Source organism: Mustela putorius, unplaced genomic scaffold (assembly GCF_011764305.1).
Source record: "Mustela putorius furo isolate JIRA1106 unplaced genomic scaffold, ASM1176430v1.1 tig00000174_pilon_pilon_pilon, whole genome shotgun sequence".
Classification (NCBI taxonomy): Eukaryota; Metazoa; Chordata; class Mammalia; order Carnivora; family Mustelidae; genus Mustela; species Mustela putorius.
Genome location: NW_025421304.1, coordinates 29430636 through 29452423, shown reverse-complemented (window position 1 = coordinate 29452423; position 21788 = coordinate 29430636).

Here is a 21788-nt window from a genome sequence, read left to right as displayed (position 1 = left end):
CATGAGAACATATAGCTGAAGCTTAAAGGAGATTGCATGGAATATTAACCCTGCTCCTCTCAGAACAGAGTCCAGTGTCTGGTCCAAAGGAGCAATCACCAACTCCACAAATATGATACTGGAAGTAATTAAGAAGTTGGGGCTTCGGGTGGCTCAGTTGTTAAGCGTCTGCCTTTGGCTCAGGTCATGATGCCAGGGTCCTGGGATTGAGCCCCACACTGGGCTCCCTGCTCGGCAGGAAGCCTGCTTCTCTCTCTCCCTCTGCTGCTCCCCTGCTTGTGTTCCCTCTCTCACTATGTCTCTCTCTGTCAAATAAATAAATGAAATCTTAAAAAAAATAAGATACTGGAAGTAATTAAAAAGTATCTAAAATGCTCTTATAATCTGCAGATGATAACTATGCATGTTACAAAGGCCTGTGGAACACACTAATCAGACAATATTAATAGCAGGACATTGGGGAGTTGAAGAGGCAGCCTATCTGATGAGCTGGTCTGATTTAGGGCTAGACTTGGAGAAGCCAACTTTAGAGACAATTTTTTTTTTTTAAGATTTTATTTATTTATTTATTTATTTGTCAGAGAGAGAGAGAGGAGCAAGAGTGAGCACAGGCAGACAGAGTGGCAGGCAGAGGCAGAGGGAGAAGCAGGCTCCCTGCCAAGCAAGGAGCCTGATGTGGGACTCGATCCCAGGACGCTGGGATCATGACCCGAGCTGAAGGCAGCTGCTCAACCAACTGAGCCACCCAGGATCCCAACTTTAGAGACAATTAAATGAGAATTCACTGGACTCCCAACACAATGATGCCTCAAAGAAATTAATCAGAAATGTCAAAATGAAACACAACATGAAAAAACCTAACTGTAACTCTAAAATCTATAGATTGTCTGTGTGTCTTTTATTTTTCTATGTATGTTTGTAAACCATATAAACTCTTCTGTATTTTTTTCACATCCTGGAATCATACTGGTTCCCCAGTATTTAAGAGACACTATCCCATGTCTCTGTTAATGGGTGTTGCTTCAGACTCTACTCCATCCCCTTTGGTGGTGACTTGTATTTTAGATTTGAGTAAAAGCCAAATAGTTTTTCTTTGTTTTAAGGGTTAAAAATTTTAACTAGAATATAGCTTAGGGTTAGAATTTCTCTGCTGGTCTACAATGAATTCATTTTCTATTTACAATATTCTTATTCCCTCACTTTAGGGAATTCTTTTGGTTACTCTATCTTTGAAAAAAAAATCATTTGTGGATTCTCTACTTGAGGAACATCTTTATAGTTAATCACTTTTGGACTATCAGCAGATTGATGACAGTTCCTCTTATTTGTCTTTTATTCTTCTACTCTCACCATGATTAATTTAAGCATTTTCTTAATATCAGAATTTTATTTTAGCTAGTAGTATTTTTTAGTCTTTGCCATTCTAATTTGTCTTTGAGTTCTATAATAGTGTTTTTGTTCTCAATTTCTTTAACTTTATAGTCTCTCTCCTTTTCCAATCTCCTTTAAAAATATGTTTGTATTACATTCGTTAGCAGTATGATACAGCTGCATAAGATTGTCCTCTTTTCCTTGGCTTCTCTTTTTTCCCAGATTAATTCCCTAATCTGTCATTTTTATGCTATGTTCCATTCATTTGATATTGATTTATTGAGTATCTACTATGTGTAAGGCACTATTCTTGATGCCAGGGAGAGAACCACTGGGGAAACCAAATTCCCTGCTGTCACAGATACTTCATCTTAGACAGAGAGGCTAGGTAAAAACTTCCAAATATATAATGTAACATTAAGTAAAACTTTCTCTGTAAAGGGCCAGAGAGAATATAATTTTGGCTTTGTGGGCTACAGGTCATCTATTCAATTCTGCACTGTAGCTCAAAAAGCAGCCATAGACAGTATATAAACCAATGAATGTTGCTGTATTCCAGTAAAACTTTTCAGACACCTGGTTTAGGACAACTCTTTACCAGTGTTACTTTCCTTGAGGACATCCTACCTATTTTATGCAATGAAGTATAAGGTCCTGGGTTGGAGTTAAGTGAAGAGACCAAAGGCTGATGACCACCCAGCAAGGAGGGAGTAAAGAGCTCAGATGGAGTCTACATGTGTTGAGCCCCATCCTCTTCACTCCTTAGTATTTCAAGGCCAAGGGTGAAGGGTCATTTGGGTCACTTCTGGCCAGAGCCCATTTCCATTTGCCAGTGTGAAGGACTGAAAGTTTGGAACCTGGTACTAGCATTTCCCTATAGCTCTCCAGCCCTGATCCTGGGACAACTGCCAACTAAGGGGGTGGGGGGTGTCGCAGAGCAAAGCGAACAAGGGAGACACCATGCAAGTTCCCTAAAGGAGTATGGGGGCAGAGGTGTAACCCAAAGACATTGGCTGATGGAGGCTTTTACTACTAGATATTGATTTTGCATGTGATAGACTTACATTAACCCTCGGCTTATTTTCCTAGGCTGCTAAAATGCTTTTTAAAATACACTTATTCTGGGGCACCTGGGTGGCTCAGTGGGTTAAGCCTCTGCCTTTGGCTCAGGTCATAATCTCAGGGTCCTGGGATTGAGCCCTGTATGGGGCTTTCTGCTGAGCAAGGAGCCTTCTTCCCCCTCTCCCTCTGTCTGCCTCTCTGCCTACTTGTGATATCTCTGTCAAATAAATAAAGTGTTTAAAAAAATAAAAAAACCTGGTGGCTCAGAGGGTTAAGCCTCTGTCTTCAGCTCAGGTCATGATCTCAGGGTCCTGGTATCAAGCCCCGTATTGGGCTCTCTGCTCAACACGAAGCCTGCTTCCCTCTCTCTCTCTGCCTGCCTCTCTGCCTACTTGTGATCTCTCTCTCTCTATGTATTTAATAAATAAAATCTAAAAAGAAAAAAAAATAAATAATAAAAACAGATTTTATTCACTGCAGAAACAATTGTAGACAGGCAAAGAGAATTAAAAAGAAATATCAAATGCCCCCTCTGGAGATAACAACCCACGCTAACATTTTCGGGTGTTCCTCCAAATATCTTTCTACAAATACAAATCTATATTGGATATTAGTATATATTAAATGTATAATTTTATATTAGTATATATATGAAAACATTAAAATGGGCTCATATTGAATATCTAGCATACTGTCTACGGCCTTCAATAAGTACTACGTGATGGCAAGAACATATGTAGTAGAATACAGAACGCTCTTAATTTGGTCTGTTTTATAACCTGCTTTTTGCATTTCCTAATATATCATGAAACTTTTCCATTTTTTTTACCATTTTACCATTTTTGTAATGGTAGCAAAGTATTCCCCTGCACATATGTACCATCATTTATTTAAAGAATCTTGCATCATTGGAAACTTACTTTGTTTCTGTTTTTACAGTCTTATAAACAATACGGGAATAAATATCATTTTGTCTAAATATAACCATATATCCTTTTTTCCCAGTATGCACCTTACAATTGAATTTTTCTTCATAAATATATGTCAACTGGTCTGGGCACTTGTCTCATTTTTGTGTTAAAAATTTGGCTGTAACACTTTAGAAATTCTTGTCCCTTCTGTGAGTTTTGATTGGTTGGGTTTGTGGAGGTGGAAGCAGAATGGAAAAGCATGTGAAGGTCACTGTGTACCCACCAACCCTGGAGTAGGACCGGGATACTGATGCCCTGGGAAGCGGTACCCACAGGAAGATGAGACCCACGTAGCTACTTGAGGAGATTAAGGAGATCCAGGAGAGAGTAATTGTGAGAGCCAGAAATCCCATTGTGACCATTTCTACCTAACACCAGGAGAGCGCCATTAAACCATTAAATACTAAAAATGGGCCTGAAAAAAATCCAAAGGGTGTCTCTAGTCGACAAAGGGCACAAAATTCATAGTCTGGGTTGACATTTAGCCCTTAATGCACCATGACAGCGTCAGGCTCCATGGGGTATGTCAGAACGGGGGATCCAAAGAACTCTCTCCTCTTGCTGTCTGTGCCTCTGCCGCATGCAATAACGTTACAGAAACCTTTGCGTTGAGATCATAAAATGCTTGTTTTTTGACATATGGAGCCTGGGCTGGTCAAGTCCATCAGGAAAATATATACTGAGATGGGTGGCGCTTTCCCATTTTATTCATATTTATACTTTTTATTTAAGCCCCCCGCTTATTTTCCTGAGAGTCTAGGATACAGCAGGCTCCTGGGAAATAAGTATTGTAAAGTTGGCAGGTAGAAGGGGTTTCTGGCTGTTGTTTTTCAAACATATTACACATATTTTTACATTATTAAAAACACACGCACATGCACAACACCATTTTCCCAGAAGCCTCTTCGGCTGACTAGCGTCAAGCCTAGTGATTTATAAGATTGTTTGCATATATTATATTTTAAAACACATATTGCTTTTGTAAAATGTGTATTTATTATACATTTTGGAATTCATTATATGTGCTGTAAAATCTGCCTCTACCTTGCTGGATCTGGGACAGTCTGTCACACACAAACATTTCTGGAAGGGACTACCATGCAAATGCTTTAGACTGAGCTGACCAGTTCTTCCCTTTGCAGCTCCCATGGTGTTTGTGTCTGTCTGTCTCTCACATGTGTGTGCACACATGCACACACACAGGCCTTCTCCCCCTCCTCCTGAAGTGACCTCATGAAAAGCAACAATTCATAACTCTACAGATCAAGCCGCCACAAATTTGGGAAATGACTCCAGGAATCCCTATGAAGTATGTTCCTGGGGTTTGCCAAGCTGTGACTCGGAGGACGGAAGCTGAATGTGAAATCACATTGTGCAGCTGATGTATGAGAGAGTGCTCCAAACCTTCATCACGTTGATATGCTTGTGTGTGGGTGTAGAAGTGTGCAAGTGCGTGAGGTCGTGTAGGTGTATGTGCGCACATAAGAGAGAAGGGGGGAGCAAGAGAGAAAGCAGGGGGGAGAGGGAAGTGGGGGGAGAGCAAGAGCAGTCGCCAGCATCAGGCTTGCTCAAACCCTGGGAAAACAAACATGCACACTCCCGTTCACCATGAGCCTTACTCTGAGGAGCCCTGCTGTTCCTCCTGGGTGCTGTCCGCTCACACACAGGATTGGGAACATTGCACTGAGCATCTCGGCCAGGCAGAGATGGACTGCCTGTGCCCCCATTAATGCTCTGACCCTGTATGTTTGCTCTTAGATGTTCAGTCTCAGTGGGGAGCCCAGGAGGAGGCTGGGGGTCTGGCTCTTCATCAGCCTGGCTGCCCGCTCTCCTGGCTGCCATCCCGTGGAGGGAGAGAGGGGGAGAGGGGCAACAATCATGGTGCTGGGGATAGACAGAATGGAAGGAGACAGAAAAGGAGGCTTTGAAAGCACCCAAAATATGACTCCAACCAGGGGAATCAGGGCTCCCAGTCCCAGACGGAAGCCGGACTCAGCAACCCTCCATGGGATTCTATTTCTGGATCCTGTCCTATTAGCATGGAAAGAAAAAATGAACCCAGAGGCTGAGCTCTCCTTGCTGATACACACTGTCAGCTCTTTCATGACAAAATTGAAGGGACCAAATCCCATGAATCTGCTCCTTCACGGAGAGCCGAGGATGCTTTTCTTTACCTTTGGAAAACAGGAACCAGCTTGAAAAAACACAAAGGCGCTCGGTCCCGGAGGCTCTGTGACTCGGTCCTCTTTAAAGCTGCTGGCCAGATGTGACTACTTAGCTACTCCGCCTGCTGTCCACAGCAGAGATGGATTTCCTTAGCCTTCGTGTTATCAAACCCCTGTACTTTGTCACCCACTAACTCAGTTTCCCCACAGATGTTGAGGTCCCCTTTTTCTGAGGCTTGCGGCAGCTGCTACCCCCACAGCCACACACAAAAAGGCAGCGCCAAGAGCCAAGATTATGTCTTCAGTGCATTCTGGGCCCATGCAGTGCGTATATCTTCGGTAAATAACCGTCCATTTTCACATGGATTATTTAGAATTTCTGATGAAACTGCAGAAATGTCAATGCGGGGTGGAAGCCACCAATCAGAGAGCGGCTCCGTGACCCTTCTCTTCTCGGTCTGACTGCTATTATCTTCGGGGGTGGGGGTGCAGAAAACCTCCTTGTCTCTTGTTAGACCTTTTTTATGATCTAGGATGCTGTTAATAACGACTTTGTGTTACATAAAACAGATCCATTAATGTCACCAAGTCCCAAAAGTACTGAATCAACCTGCTCCTTCAAAGGGGAAGGCGGGCAGCAGAGGAACTGAAGGCCGGAATGAAGAGGGCTCCTCTGCCCGGGCCCGGGCCCGATCCAGTGCGCAGTGGAGGATTTACAGGGCCATGTGGCTGAGGAAGAGGAAGATGCCTGTGTCTGGCCAAATATCTTCCAAAGGGAACAAATCAAGCTTGCGGTTTGGGCTGGTGATTTAAAACCCCTCAAACACTTGTCTACGCACGCTTCTGTTACAGCTGAGCCTAGCAAAGGGGCCAAGGAGGCATGTGCTTCCCTCATCAACAATTATGCCACCCTTTTGGTGGGACTGTAATTCGGTGATTCAAAACCACATCTTCAGGGGAGCGCAGCTGTTTGTTTTCGGGGTGGAGGAAAGCACCACCCAGCTTTGCATCCCACGGGATGTGCCCCAGATATTTGTCTCTAACAAGAAAGGGATGGGGCAAATGAAGCATTTCTGGCAGCTCTGAGGCAGTGCTCTGATCCCTGCTGAGATCTCTGGCTGGCCTGCCAGGCCCTGTCACCACAAGTGCCATCCCCAGGCTGCTGGCCACACACGCAGAGGCTTCCCATATGCTCTAAGGTCTTAGTCCAACGGGTCAATGGAAGCTAAAGAGATAAGCAGCCACTTTATGTGCCATTTTGGAGGGAAAGAATTTAGCGGGTGAACCAAGATGTGCACACAAGCCAGGAATAAGGGAGGGAGTGTGACAGAGAGGTGCTTTGCAGATAGCCTTGCCAAGTGATACAGCCATACCAGGTCCCCTGCGCAAAATTACTCAGGATGCTTTGGGTTGCCTCCTTCTCTGATTCAGGACTGCTGAGCAAAGGCAGTTTCTGAGTATCAGTTATAGTATCAAGATTGTACAGTAGAAGCCATAGTTATTAGAGTGTAAATCACATATCCACATAGATACATACAGATGAAATAAGAATGTAAGCTCATATCTGTAAATCACGAGGTTTCAACAAATACTTACTGAGTACCTACATAAGTTAGGCACTGTGCCTAGAACTGAGGGACCCAGTGATGAGCCCAAACAGACTCTGTGCCTTCCTTCATGGAGATTACAGTTGAATAAAGGAGAGAGCCTCTAACCAAAATGAAGAAGTGAGTATAAAATTGGAGAGTCTTTAGCACCATGGAAATCTGATAAAAAGACTGGACTTCATCTGAGCAGTCAGAGATCGCTCTAAGAAATGTGGTAAAGCTGAGATATGAAAGACAAGTCATCATGAAGCAGGTGAAAAGACATTCCAGCCAGAGAGAAAAGCCTATGCAAAGGCCCTGTGGTAGGCAGGAACATGAAGACTACAAGGAGACAAGGATGCCATGGTGTTCCATATCAGCTAAAAATATTCCAAACCTGAAATATAAGTTGAGAATTGGTGCCAAGAGGAAAGTCATCTGCAGTGTGAAGTAAAAGCCAACTGTCAAAGAAGGTTTCCTGAAGAAATAAAAGTTGACAGGGAAGAAGGACAGAAAGGAGTCCCAGGTGGGCCTGAAGCTCAGAGAATGAGCCTAATGGTGAGGCCGAGTTTCTTCTATGATGTTACACATTATATAGTGGCATTCCACCTTTCACTAGGGGCCTGCCCCCTTGTTCTAGGGCAGTGTCCCCTCTCCTCTGTGCTCTGCAGGTATCAAGTGGGCAGTGGAGGAAGGAACAACAAATGGTTTTGCTGAGCCACCAGACTCTTGGCCTCTGCTTTCCCAAGTTCCCAGATGGCTTTGGGGCTTAGAGAGTTAAGCTTCTGGTTAGTAGAGTAAAATCTTATTTGAAGAAAATCCAGAAGACCATCATGACACTGTAGGATTATCCAGTCCTTCTGACAGTGCCCAAGGTTTGTACTCCCCTACATTCAGATCCCATGCCTGCTAGGCACACATTTGCCTAAACTCGGGTTCTACTCCATCTTCCTCCCCACCAATAATCATGGCTGCCTCGTGAAATCTTAGCTCATGACCTCCATCAAAGGGCAGGCAGGACACCACAGGCTGGTGAGAGAGACGCACACCTTGAAATGACAATGGGCTCCCCAACATGGGACAGAGGCGTTTTGGCCAGCTGCCAGCAAAAGCCAAAGTCTCTGAATTTTTTGAGAGTTAAATTTTCTCCTGAATGAAGGTTTATTGGCTCCTTGCTGGTTAGGAGATTATACCCTAGTCCTCCAGGGACATGTGTGAGGGATCATGTAAATCCTGCATTCTGGCAGAAAGAGAAAAACACTAATTTTTACATTAGTGACATCTCAACATGGAGTTGTTCGGGAGAGCATCTGCTCGCCCCTGATTAGAAAGCCTGAAATGTGGACAGCATCTGTTCCCCTCACCTCTCCCTCTCTCTCCCATGGAAAGCCACCCTAAGAGTCCTAAGCACCTGGTGAACAGGTGCGTTGACCCAGAAGAACTAGGTAGGTGCCTTTGACTCTTCTCATTCTGGAACCAGAGTCCATCAAAACCATGATGGCCATTTCAAGAAAGCTTGACATGCTTTTGTGAAAATACTTGCCATCATTCCACATGAGAGCTCCATATGACCCTGCCAAGGTTAACTGGGCTAGCTTTAAAGCTGGCTTTGAGTGTTCCATATATTCTGGGAAGAACTTTCAGGTGCTAGTCATTTGTCAAGCCTCTTGCTTTTCCCTTGATTTGATGTTTTATCTACATTTGCAGAAAAAGTCTTGATAGTGTCCTCTGAAAGTGGCCTTGATAAGGAGAGAGCATGCTCAGAATGGCAGTTGCTAAGTACTGACAGAAGGGAGGTTCTGAAGGGCTTTTAAGACCCCTGATGAAGTTCACCATGTTACTCATCCTACAAATAGTTATAAAGATTTGGGAGAAAACTACAAACATTAATAAGACAAATGTAAAAACTGTTCCTTGCCATTTGAAAATTTAGAAGGAGAAGGAAATTTTTAATTTGCAGCAAAAAAAGGTGGAATCAGGGCAGGACTTATCTGGTGATCATATACCTCACTGAGTACAGAATAGGGTGTGGCCTTGGGTACAAAACTTTTTGAGGGAGATGGCCACAAAGTCTCAGACCTGTAGGAATGAGATTCAGAGACTGTAAAGAAGTTCCAGGTTTCTCTACTCCTGGGTTATAGGGCATTGCAGTATCTGCAACTTCAATATCCAGCCCAAGTCTAGGACATTCTGACATTTGTGAGTTACAGATTGGCCAGGCTTCATTTTACTAGAACACTTCTAAGAGGCTGAAATAAAAACTAAAAATATTTAAGTTCTGGAGGGAACTGGGTAATAATTTTAAAAAAAGGATTGTTTTGTATGGCCATCAGTTCCCTCCAAGTCTTCCTGAAGGATCCAAGAGGGGTTGCTTGACCCTTGCTGCCTTCTATTGTGTGCTTGTGCAGGTTTGTGTGGGGTACAGATAAGCATGGCACCTGATGGGTCACCAAGAAGAACCTGAGGCTGTATATGGTTGGGACTGACTATATGAACTCAGAGAACTTTGATCCCAAGACATCAATCATCTTAGTCCATGCAATAATGCCTGTGATGTCCCTATAGTTTGGCCATATTCTATTCTACTCTATTTTCTGCTACTGGTGCATGAAGAAATAGTAAGAAGAGCCCCTAGGATTTGGGAATGAAAAAATGAATTACAGGAATATGGATTTTAAAGTTACATTCTTTGTGGGCAGTCATCTCTAAGAGACAGACTGACACATACAGGCCAGTATCACTGTGCCTATAAGACATGTCAACATATGTAATAGAAGACAATGTTTATCAGAAGCAGGGTTGGTCAGCCAACAGCAATGTAGAGAAAGGAGATTCATGGAGACATACACTGGCAATGCCAAATAAAAACCATTCACTGGAGCTGAGTGGTATGGTAGTTTTATTGGTATAGCCAATGTGGGTAAACATTCAGTGAGTGTTGGCCAATAGCCTTTGAATATTTGGGCTCATTGGTAAGACCACCATTACACATTTACATCATATTTACACAACCTGTCTTACTATGATCAGATTCAGTGTTCACTAGAAAACCTTCAAATTATTCCTTGGCTGTCCAACTAGAAATCCCCATAAGAATGGGCTCAGCATTACAACTCTGCCAATTCTGGCCTCTGGAACAGTTGCTACTCACTGCACAGTAATGTATCATATATATATATATATATATAATCTAATGTATCATATATATATACATATAATCTTTAAATATATATGACATATATATATTTAAAGATTTATTTATTTGAGAGAGTGTGTGCAGGGGAGTGGGGAAGATGGAGAGAGAGAATCTCAAGCCGACTCACTTGCTGAGCAGAGCCTGACTCAGGGCTCGATCCCACGACCTGAGCCAAAATCAAGAGTCAGACATTTACTCAACTGAGCCACCCAGCCATCCCTAGTACATTTATATTTTGATGATGAATTGGGTTCCCATGTACTCTTATTTTTAGTGAAAAAAAAAAGCTGGATATCTTGAAATATTTATTACAGTTGGTTATATTTTTAATTATAAAGTTGTAAACTGCCCTTGTTTTATTTCACAGGGTTGTGTAAGTGGGTTTGTCCCTGAGAGAAGGAGTGCTCATTCCTGGAATGTGGGTAGCTTCAGTTTCCTAGCCTATATATAGTTTGAGAATCACATCCTAGAAAGGGATCAAATTGCCCAGGTGATAGATGCCACACCGACAGCCTCAAAGTCTCTCTTAGAAAAGCAGTCCCTTCCCCTACAATGGTGGTATTTTGACCATCCTTCTGTTTTCTACAAACAACAGCCAGAATTCTCAAAACTACAAAAAGTAGGTGGCTGGGTCTTTGTATTTATTTTGGAGACAGTAGAACACAGGAAGACATCATTAAGCAGTATGCTGATTTGCAACAGGCCTGGGAGCAAGGAACCCAAATGGAAGAATTATGTTAGCCATGGAAGAGGCAACAGTGTGGACCCTCTAGTTTTGCTTGGTGGATGGATATTAGTCTTAATAGCCACAGCCATTCTTGTCTAAGAATGACTAACCCTTGACTGTCTAGGGATTGAGCCAGGTGGGGGACCACTCAGAACCTTTGCTTCTTTCTCTTTCTTTGTCCAGTTCCCTCACTATTTGGCACTTCAACTAAAGAATGATTGAGGAATTGATAGAAAACATGACTCAACCTGTGTCTGGACATTTTCTGTCAACTGGAGGAAGAGGTTTGAAGAAAAGTATTCAAAAAAAGTGAATTTTCTGAAGGCTTACTTTGTGCACTTATGAAACCTTTCTTGTTGGCTCTGAGAATTAAGGTCCAACTGTACAACTGGGCTTCAGCACATTTTTTGAAATTTCAACAACCTTTTTGCACAGCGTTTGAAATGCCCTCAGAGTAATGTGCCACAACCTTGGGGCTGCTCATCTTCTATTTCCAGGACTAGGTAACAACATTTAGGATGTCAGCAAATCATTTGCCTTTTAGTGAATGGTACAGAGAGAAGGCTGCTGTGAAGTGGCTGATGAGGGGTTCGTGAAAGGAAGGGATGAGACTGGGCCAGGGTGGGACACGAGACTGGATGACAAGGCAGTGGCTGCCCTTTTCACACCTGGCCAAGGCACTGGGAGAACAAGGGATTGTGGTGAGGGGGAAGATACATGGGCAAGAAGGGTGGTGGCAAAGGGAGCCAAAATCCTTGGCTGGTCTTCACCCATTAGGGACCTCCTTGTAGGAAGAGGCTTTCTTGAAGCAGTGTGGGGCAGCTGCCTGTGGCTCTTCCTTTCTTTCTTATTGCAGTGGTAGTGGGAATGGTGTCTGGCCAGTGTTGTGACTCCCTGAATGGGGTCCCCTGGTTCAGCCACAGTTTATGCATTATCCTCAGAAAGGCTCACAGTTCTAGGCCTTTCATTACAATCCCCTCTGTGTGTGTGTTTCAAACCATAGTATCCTGACCTCTGGGCACTCTGTTTGGAAATAACTCAGGCAATTGGTTCATATTACCAGCTAAATGCTTATGAAATTTCATTTTAAGAGACATAACTGAAAAAGCATAAAAATGTCCAAATTCTCTCATTTAAAAACATCACTACAAGCCAAGACCTTGTATGATAATGTGTAAGTGCAATGTTACAACTGAATTATGAAGATTGCGGAAATAAAGTCCGGGAAGGAAGCATGAAAGAACTTTAATGGGCCTTCCATACCCTCAGTGTGGGAAATTAACACGAAACAGCCACATTTCTAGGGCTCACTCTGAAAATATATCCGAGAACAGACGGTACTATTCTAATGTGAAGATAATATATATCAGCACAATTAGAAAATTACTCTCTTTGAGCAGGTCCAGGATTGACTCATAAAATAAAAAAAATCTAACAAGTTTATCAGACAACAATTCTGTTAATGGCTTCCTTCTTGCTTCCTATCCCTCTGTTTCTTGGTCCCTTATTCAAAGAGATGAATAAATAGAATCCATGCCCTTGATCAGTTATTCAAGACAAACTGTTATGTACCAGGTCTTAGTTCTGCATTGATTTGCCTAGGACAAAATACTACAACTAATGATTTCAACCATAGTAATATGATAATAAAAGTCTACTGAGAATCTACCACTGCCCAAGCACAATTCAAATTGCTTTATATGCACTATCTCATTTACTTTTGTGATAGTTATGTGAAGCAGAAATGCCCCTTACCCATTTTTTTAGATAGGGGAACTGAGGTTGGAAGGGTTAAGTAATTATCCTGGGTCACTGACTGGACAGTGAGTGGTGAGCTGTGAGCTGGTGAGCTGTGGAGTTGCGAGGCAGACTCAAGTCTCAAAGCCCAAGTGGTTAGTTATGTAGGTGCTGATTCTAGGACAAACCCACTTGAATGTTGAGAGGCACTGTCATTCCAGACAACTGGTCACCTTGTTCTCTTCCATAGACACATAGGAGGCTTGCTACAAATGTGTACGCCTACAGCAGATACACAATCCCTGTTTTTGCCCTTAGTTATAATGGGGCTTGAGAAGGTAGAAGCACGTAAATGAAAGCTAAACGATCATAGGTGGAAGTAAGCCAGATCCTTCCACCTGCAACTTGCTCTTTAGCATGTGGAAGTAAAGAGGACAGATGTGGATCTGTTATGATGTGAACTTTTCATTTTAAAAGAGAAACAAGAAGCAGAAGAGGCAGAATGAGCATAGGCTTTGAAGACATGGCAGGCCAGGATCAAAACCTTTCTTTTATTATGTGACCTTGGCCAAGTTACAGGACCTCTCTGAGCTTTTCCTTCCTCCAAAAATTGTGTGACAATAACTTTACCATGAGGGGTTGTTGGGCATGATAAATATGATGAGATAGCACTTAGCATAATGCCTGGCACATAGTAAAAGTTAATTAATATTAGACTTATGTCTACTCCTACAATCAACTTTTTTGTTGCTGATTGCTATCTGAAAGCAATTAGGTAGAAAGCTCACAGGGTATGTTTGAGGATTTGGGGCCTTACCATTTGATTGAAATGGCCAGCTGTTACTCTATTAGGATACAACCCAGACCAGCAGACAAGTTTTTCCTGAGGATCATCACTCTAAAGGCTCAGGCATGTGCAAGGGAGATGCAGTAGGTGGAGGAGAAAATTACATTTGGCAAGTAGCTACCATACGCCAGTTCCACAGTGAAAATGCATTTTGTTATTCTGTAATGATGCCCCAAATACACACTGTACTTTACAGGTATACCTGGGACAACTTAAGTTCAATGCATAAATGCACAAAGATTAAGACTATGTGTATTTTTGATATCTTAAACAACATCAATATCTGTGTACCTCCCGAGAGCTGCAAGGAGAGGAAGGTCCAGAAAAGAATGCTCTTTCTTCCTCATGTAAGAAAATCTTTGAAAGTGACTAATTTCCGCTCAATACTCAAATTATGATTATTATTATTTTACAGACTGGCCCCTAGGGTCACATAGAGCATCAGGACCCAAATACTCCAGTCCTTCGACAATCTGTTATGATCTATAGGCCTTGGAGATACACGCTCCCTTATTTATTATTCCAACCAGAAAATGAAGTAAGTTCCAGCAGCAGAATATGCTGCTAAGTCCCCTCGCAGAGCCAGCGTATCTTCCACGGGACATGCTACTTGGAGCTCCTGAGAGGGCGAGGTAACGTAACAATAGCATCTCCTCCCCCAGCCACCTCCTGACTAGGCAATTCTACCTCTAACATCAAAGCCGCTGCATGAAAATTTAATTTGAATTTAAAATCCCTGACAGGGCCCAGCACTGGGGAGGCAGGGGTTAACCTCGGAGATAATGAGGCCGCTGCTGCCACTGCTGATTCTGTTGACAGTATTGTATCACCTAATGAATGTAGCGATATAAATCTTGATGAGGGGCAGGCTCGAGTCTCGGGAAAGGTAATGATAATGAGGAGGGGCAAGAGCCCATGCTGCAGATGAAGAGGGAAAACAATAAAATGTCTCAGCCCAGGAGGGGGAGGCTGAGGCTGGCCCGGCAAGGGTCGACCATTTGGCCCTATTTACACAGGTTGCCCCGTATTCCACCATGCACATTCTAGGGACTACCAGGTTCGCAAGAGTTAAGGAAGCAAAGGAAAAATGATGTGGAGCATTGTGTGCTCCCAAGTCAGCTCTCCACAGGCCCAGCAAAGCACAGAAATATGACAATCACCAACTGGGGTCATCTCCTAATCTCTCTCCTCTCAGTGGCAGAAAAGAAACGGGTTTTATAAATCTTACTGATCCACGGCATCGTCTGAATCTCTGCTTTATTTGGACTATCCTGTACTACCACGAAATGCTCTGCCTTCTTTCAGCTAATGAGATTGGTGTGATTCCTCTGTTATTGTTTCTTCCCAAATATGTTCCAAGCCACTTGGTAAGACAAAGGACCCCTCCAATAGCCCTGCTCTAGAAAACAGAGACACCAGGAGGCCATTACGGAGGTGAGGTCTCATGTGGTGCAAACAGCTCGTGAGCATGTGAGCAGACTCCTCTAGACTTTACCTGAAGAACACTGTCAACAAAGGTAATCTTGGCCTGGCCTGCAGGTGGCTCTGGGCCCCAGCACACGGGGGCTCTAACAGTCAAGAGTCCTCTGGTTTTGCAGACCAATGGTCCAGGCTTTTACAGTACAAGAAGTAAGATGCTAGAAAGAGCCCAACACACTCATGCTGGAGCCGAATATAATTCTTAGGTGGAGAATTGAGCCTTAATACTAGAGCATCTGTAAGGGGGAATTGCATTGCTCTGGGCTGTGTTGGGCTGGTCAACTTCCTCCAATTCTAAAACTCCAGAGATCTCTCATTGAAAAATGATCTGGATATATGATCTCACATTTGATGGTGTCTTGAAGGGGCCACCTATCTCTTTCTAGGATCCTCAGATCTGGTTGTGGGTAAGAGTCATGTGGATCATTTATCAAAATATAGATTCTTGGGCCTCATTCCCAGAGAGATTTGATAAGTGTGGCCTGGACCAAAAAAAAAAAAAAAAAAAAGCATTTTTTCCTTCTTCCTTTTTCTTTTTTCTTTTTTTTTTTTTTCCATTTTTAATTCCCTAGAGGTGGCTATCATATACAACTGGTTTTAGGAAATGGCTTAGGTAAAGGTGAGAAGCAAATAAGGGAGAAAAAAAAAAGGGAAACCATACTTTCTCACAGCTGAGGCAGAGCTTCTTAACCTTGGCTGTACTGGCATTTCAAACTGCACCATTCTTTGTTGTGGGGGGCTCTCCTGCCCGTTGTAGTGTGTTTAACAGCATCCCTGGCCTCGATCCACTAAATGCCAGCCACATGCCCCAGTCATGACAATCAAAAATGTCTCCAGACATTGCCAGATGTCCTTTGGACAGGGGAGGCAGGGAGGTGCAAAACTGCCCCAGTTGGGGACCCCTGACAGACCTAGAGGCTTTGCAGCCCAGGTATGTTAAAGAAGTGAATGACATTCCTTACTGAATGACAGTGGAAAATCATAGCCAAGTCTCAGATGTCCTGTTGCAGTGAGCCAGTTTTTCACTTTAAGATTGCTATTCCTGCAATGAGACCGTATTCCAGTGCTTTTGTTGCTGTTGTTATAGGAAGCACTCTTTTTTTTTTTTTTAAAGATTTTATTTAGTTATTTGACAGAGAGAGATCACAAGCAGGCAGAGAGAGGAGGAAGCAGGCTCCCTGCCGAGCAGAGAGCCAGATGCGGGGCTCCATCCCAGGACTCCGAGACCGCGACCTGAGCCAAAGGCAGCGGCTTAACCCACTGAGCCACCCAGGCGCCCCAGGAAGCACTCTTTTAAGAGTGCCCTAGCCCTGATGAGAACCCTGTATTTTGCATCAACCTTTCTCCTGGCTTCAACTCGCGGGCAGGAACGTCCTTGGCCACGCCCTCCTCCATTTACATAGGAGCCTCGAGGCCATGCCCATTGTGAATTCCCCAGCTACATCGTGGTGGGTGCACCAGCCACATATGTGGTCACCCTCCTCTCATTCCATTTGGAACTGACCAGAAAATGAAAAATACTCTTTTATTAACAAAGGGCGAGTTCAGACTTAAAGGAGCAGAAAAGATGAAAATCCTTCAAGATTCCTATTAGTGGGACAGAGTCCCCTCTCTCTTTCTTCTTCCCCCTTCCTTTCGTTCCTTTCTTCCCTCTCCCCTCCTATTTCTCTTATTTCTTTCTCTTTCCTCTTTCCCTTTTTTCCCCTCCTCTCTTCCCTCTCATCCTCTCCATCCCCTCTCTTTCTCATTTTATTCAATTGGCTTGCCCGGCAACCTTACAGAAACTTCTCTTAAGAGCAGGCCTATTGCGCCTCGCTCTCAAATTGCCCCCAGAGCCCACTGGATATTCCTTCAGATGTCTAACAAGCGTTGAACACAACTGAGGTTTAGAGAGACACAGAAATCAATATTGCGGCTTCCACCAGTCACGCTGAGGGATTAGTTGTCCCAAGGAAAAGCACAGACAGTTGAATAAGAGAATCATGACTCCGAATACCCTAACAGGTTTATGAACTAGAAAGCAGCCTCTGGCCTTGATAACCTCCAGGTGGCCTGGAGAAAAAGGCGACTGTGAAAACATTCACTTAGCTTTCTCCCCTTTTGTATTAATGAGGTCAAGCGTTGGACCTCAGGGGGTCAACAGTGGTACTCGGAGGAGCGACTGTTTAGGCCAACGGGCAAGGATGACCATCTGAGCAGTGGCGCCCAGAGTCTCCGAGTGGTCTCCTGGATTTGACAAAGTCAGTGGTCACATCCCTCAGGGCAGAGCCTGCAAGGAGGCAAGGTCTGGAAACTGAGTAGAAAAATAACAGTGCCTTGGACTATCCACTGTGAGCAGGCAACATTGAACAGTGGCAGCGATTTGTATCTTAAAATTCATGGGTGAGAGATGGCAGATTGGCAGAGTATCCAGATTATGGGGAGTCTCGAAATGGGTTCTGAAGGAGCAAAAAGTAAAGGATAGATTTTAATAGGTTCTCCACTTTTCATTTCCGTAAGTTTAAAAACCCTCATGCTCCCACTGCCACAGTTCACACTCCAGAGGCCGACCTCGTGAACCAAGATGCACGGCCCAAATGTCTCATGTATAAGTTATAAAAGAGATGTGGTTAAGAGCAACAGTTTCAAATGAGGGAGAGGCAAAGCCCCAAATGATGTCAGTTTCAACAAAGGAGGAAAGAGTCGCTTTTCAACTGGACCTACAGGATTGAGTGAAGTGAAGAATTAAGGCTATTATCTGTATAATTCAAACCAAAACCTACCTTTCTGTGAATTTATAGGACAATTTAGGTCCTAGCTGAATAATTCAGAAAAAGATAATCACCTCAATTATTTAGATGGCCATCTCTTCCCCTTATATAGTCCATCTCTCTAACTCAGATGTGGAAAGTTGACAGCAATTAAATCTCTTAACCAAGCCGCCCACAGAAGGCCAAAGATTTGGGCTACAAAGGCAGTGGCGCTGAAATACTATCGGTAGAGACTGACCAGGATAAACACATTCATACTGAAGACACTTGCCCTGAATCAGTGAGTGATGCTCACCTGTCTGATTGAATTTCTAAAACCCTAGATTCAGGAAAAGACATGGAGGTCATTTGCTCACGGCCAGCCGTCTCTTGGCCTACCTGGATGTCACTCATTCGAGAAAAGGGGAATCAGTGCCCTGAGTAAAGTGGAATCAGTGCCCTTCTCTGGCAGCCTCCTGTCCGTCTGAGCCCCTACTGAGCTTGCATAAGAATCTCAATTCAGAGCTGTGTCTGGGCGAAGGGTGTGGATGGGGAGTTTGTATGTCCGAGCCTGGTTAGTGAGCGGTGTAGGGAATGACAGCATTTAAATAGGGCTGATGGAGAGCCTGGGAGACACTTGATCTAGTTGCCAAGGGTCATGGGGAAAGCAGTCCCTCTTGCCGGTGACTCCAGGACAACGGGGAAGTCATTCTGGCTAGACCGGCTTTGGTTCTTTCTGTTTGGGTGGTACCTCCAGGTCCCTGCATGTCTCTGTGTGTTTGTGTGCACGTGGCTTTATGTGGACAGAGGCAGGGTGTCTGCCTTGTCCAGGCTGGTGGGTTCAGCTTTCCTTTGTGCGAACATTAATCCGCCTGGTCCCATCCCCCATCTTTTTCCCGCACATTAACCTAAAATATGAGCGCATGCTCTGGTCTTGCCTGTGCTGGCTGCTCCTGCGCCCACAGCTTCCCTGCCCCCTTCCTCTAGCCCTCTTATCTAAAGCAGCGTGTCACTGCAATTTTATGGTCAACATTACAGACTCAAGCCCTTCTTTGAACCAATCAAACTGCACTGAATATGTTAAGGGAATCCAGCCTTTCTGGAAGGAGCTGCGTCCTGAGCCGCACCGCCTGACCTCTCTAAGAGCAGCCCCCATAAATCTGCCTCACGTGATGGGAGATGGGCTTTTCAGGATCTCTCAGGGTGCTTTGAGGTAGCACTTCTATGAACTCCTTGCCACAATAAATAATGCTACCTGCAATATGTCTTTGGGAGTGTGTCAGCAGCTGCTGTCCTGCCATGAATTTTTATTCTTGTGCCGTCTGGAAGATAGATTCCAGATTCAGCATTTCCCCGCACTTAGTGTCAGATCTCTTTACCCCCTTGCCCCGGCAGAATGACAGAGACCACAAATAAAATAAAATAAAATAAAATTAAAAAAAAAAAAAAAAGGCAGCCTAGGAAAAATGGCCCAAGACCAGAGGGAAGGAGCCACGCTTACCTCACAATAGCAGAGGGAGCCGCCAATGTGACCACAGTGACTAGGTGGGCGGAAGGAGAAATAAGCCAGGCAATTCCGAGTCCTCAAGAAGGAAGCAGTTTGCCTGGGGTGGTTGAAGAAAGGGGTTTCTACCGGGTAAAGCTGTTGGATGAGAAGAAAGCCCATTCTGAGTCATGAATGCATTGCAAGGAAGAGCAATGGAAATTCGTTTCTTGGGTTCCGTTAGGTTGTCATTTAACTGGCCAGATTCTAGGCAATCGGTCCATGAAAAGAGGACAACGGAATCAGAAATAGCCTAGAGATGACATCTCAGATGAGCTGTTGTGGTCTGAAAGCTAAAGATGAGGAAGAAAGACACTACTATAGTTTAGGAATCATAATCAGCTGACTCCCAGATTTCACCGACTTGCGTGTCTCTGCCGAGCTAGAAACGAGTGCCCGCATGGTCGGGAGTGTTTTATCATCTCCGCAACTTGAGACCTGGCAGGGCTGACGCCAAAATTCACCACCTCGATGCCCAAGAATTTCTGCCCCTTTGAAAAATCCTGTGTCCCAGGAAGTTTCTGCTTTCCTAACATGCCAGCCATATCCATTACAGTGGAAGACAGCACAGGAAAAGAAGAAATATGACTTTGATATGTTAACATCTCTCAATGGTAGATTATGAGAAAATGGTAATCATTTTGTATGGTGCTTCCTCTTCAGAGAGGGAGAAATTCAGTTAGCATCCTGACAGGAATAATACTTAGCCCTAGCTACTATGTACATTGAAATCCACACAACCCTAGTCTGATGATGGAACCCAAACTTTGGCAGACATCTAGATCAAAGTTTCACCAATTGCAAAGTACATAGGAATTACTTGGAGATCTTAAAATGCAGATTCTGGTTCAGTAAGTCCGGTGGGGGGGCGCTGAGACTCTGCATTTCTAACAAGCTCTCAGGTGCTGCTGACTCTGCTGGACCACATGTTAAACAAGGTTTTGGGTTCTACCAAGTTTTTATGTGTACAGTTACTCTCCTTCCCTCCAAACCCAGGAGAGAGCCCGTCTGTTCCTTTGTTCCCATACATTTTGTTCTTGGTTCTCCATATATTTTTTTTCAAAGTTAATATCAAGATAAAGCTTCAAAAATTGTGGTAGTTTGAATATTCACATTTAAAACTTCTAATTCTCCAAAATGAAATGTTCATCCTATTTAGGGATAGTGACAAGAGTGCACATTTGAGGCTCTATTACGGTATGAATCTGGATCAACTGACCTGCACGGTCTGGCAATGACAGGCTGCAAGACCTATCCAAAGGGACCCTGATGGTTTATGCAGAGTATTGGCCTGGAGAGGAGGCTTCCTAAATAATGTCCTACCCAGGCAGGGTCAGTGCCACATTATCATCTCTAACCTCCCAAGTCAGTGTGATAAATTTCCCAGCTTGGGACAGTACTGAGAGAAGGATGTGGAGCAAGGTGGGAACCAAATGGAAACCTTTGCTGATTAACTTACTTGTGGCCAACCGAGAAGTGGGACTGTGGGTTCGTTCAACATAACCTGTTTCTCTCCAATGCAGTAAGAGCAGCAAGATCACAAAACAGGCAACCTAAAATGGAGATGCTTAACAAAGCTCAGTGACGAATGTATTTTCTGATGGGAATTTAAAGTTTCTTGTAGTTAATATAGTCCTCGATGTAATAATTGTGGTAGTTTCTCATCTATCCCTGCGTGTCGCTGAGAATATAGCAGTCCCTGTCAGTCAAGTCATCTGAGGCCAAACATGATCACTCATTTGTAAACTGGGCTTTCTGCCTGCTGAATACCTTTCAAAAACAGAAGCTCTTTCCTAATTGCCTGGGTTGACCTATATTTAGAAACCTGAAATGTGCTGGTGTAGTGGAGAAGCCAGAAAAATGTTGGAGTTAATCACTAAATCAATCTGGGCTGACCCCAAGAGGACAGTGAGCACTGAAGGTTGTTGGTCAAGGAGCTTTTGGAGGCTAGACTTAAAAGAACTTTCTTGTTTCTCTGAAACTGGGAAATCTGCTTCTTTCTGCAAAAACATACCCTTAGAATAGAATTTGGTCTGTTCTAGGACAGCCCTTTGAATCTCTCATGCCAGTAACCAAGTCAAGGTTAACTTCATTTTGTTCTGGTGTACTCTCCGGGCTCCCCCGTGACTTGCAATGGCAGTATGGCAATGGGAACAACAGATGGATCGACAAAAGCAATATGCTGACTACCGAGCGAAGCCTAGCAGCAAGATCTCTCTTTTTCTTCCCTTCTCACCTTGGTCATCTCTTCCCCTCCTACAGCATCTTTTTGGTTTCTCCTTATTTGGGGTTGTTAAAATCTAGACTTGAAACTTTCCTTCATTCCAAGATCCCATAATAAAATGATAATTTTTTTTTTAAAGTTCAGAGTTTGA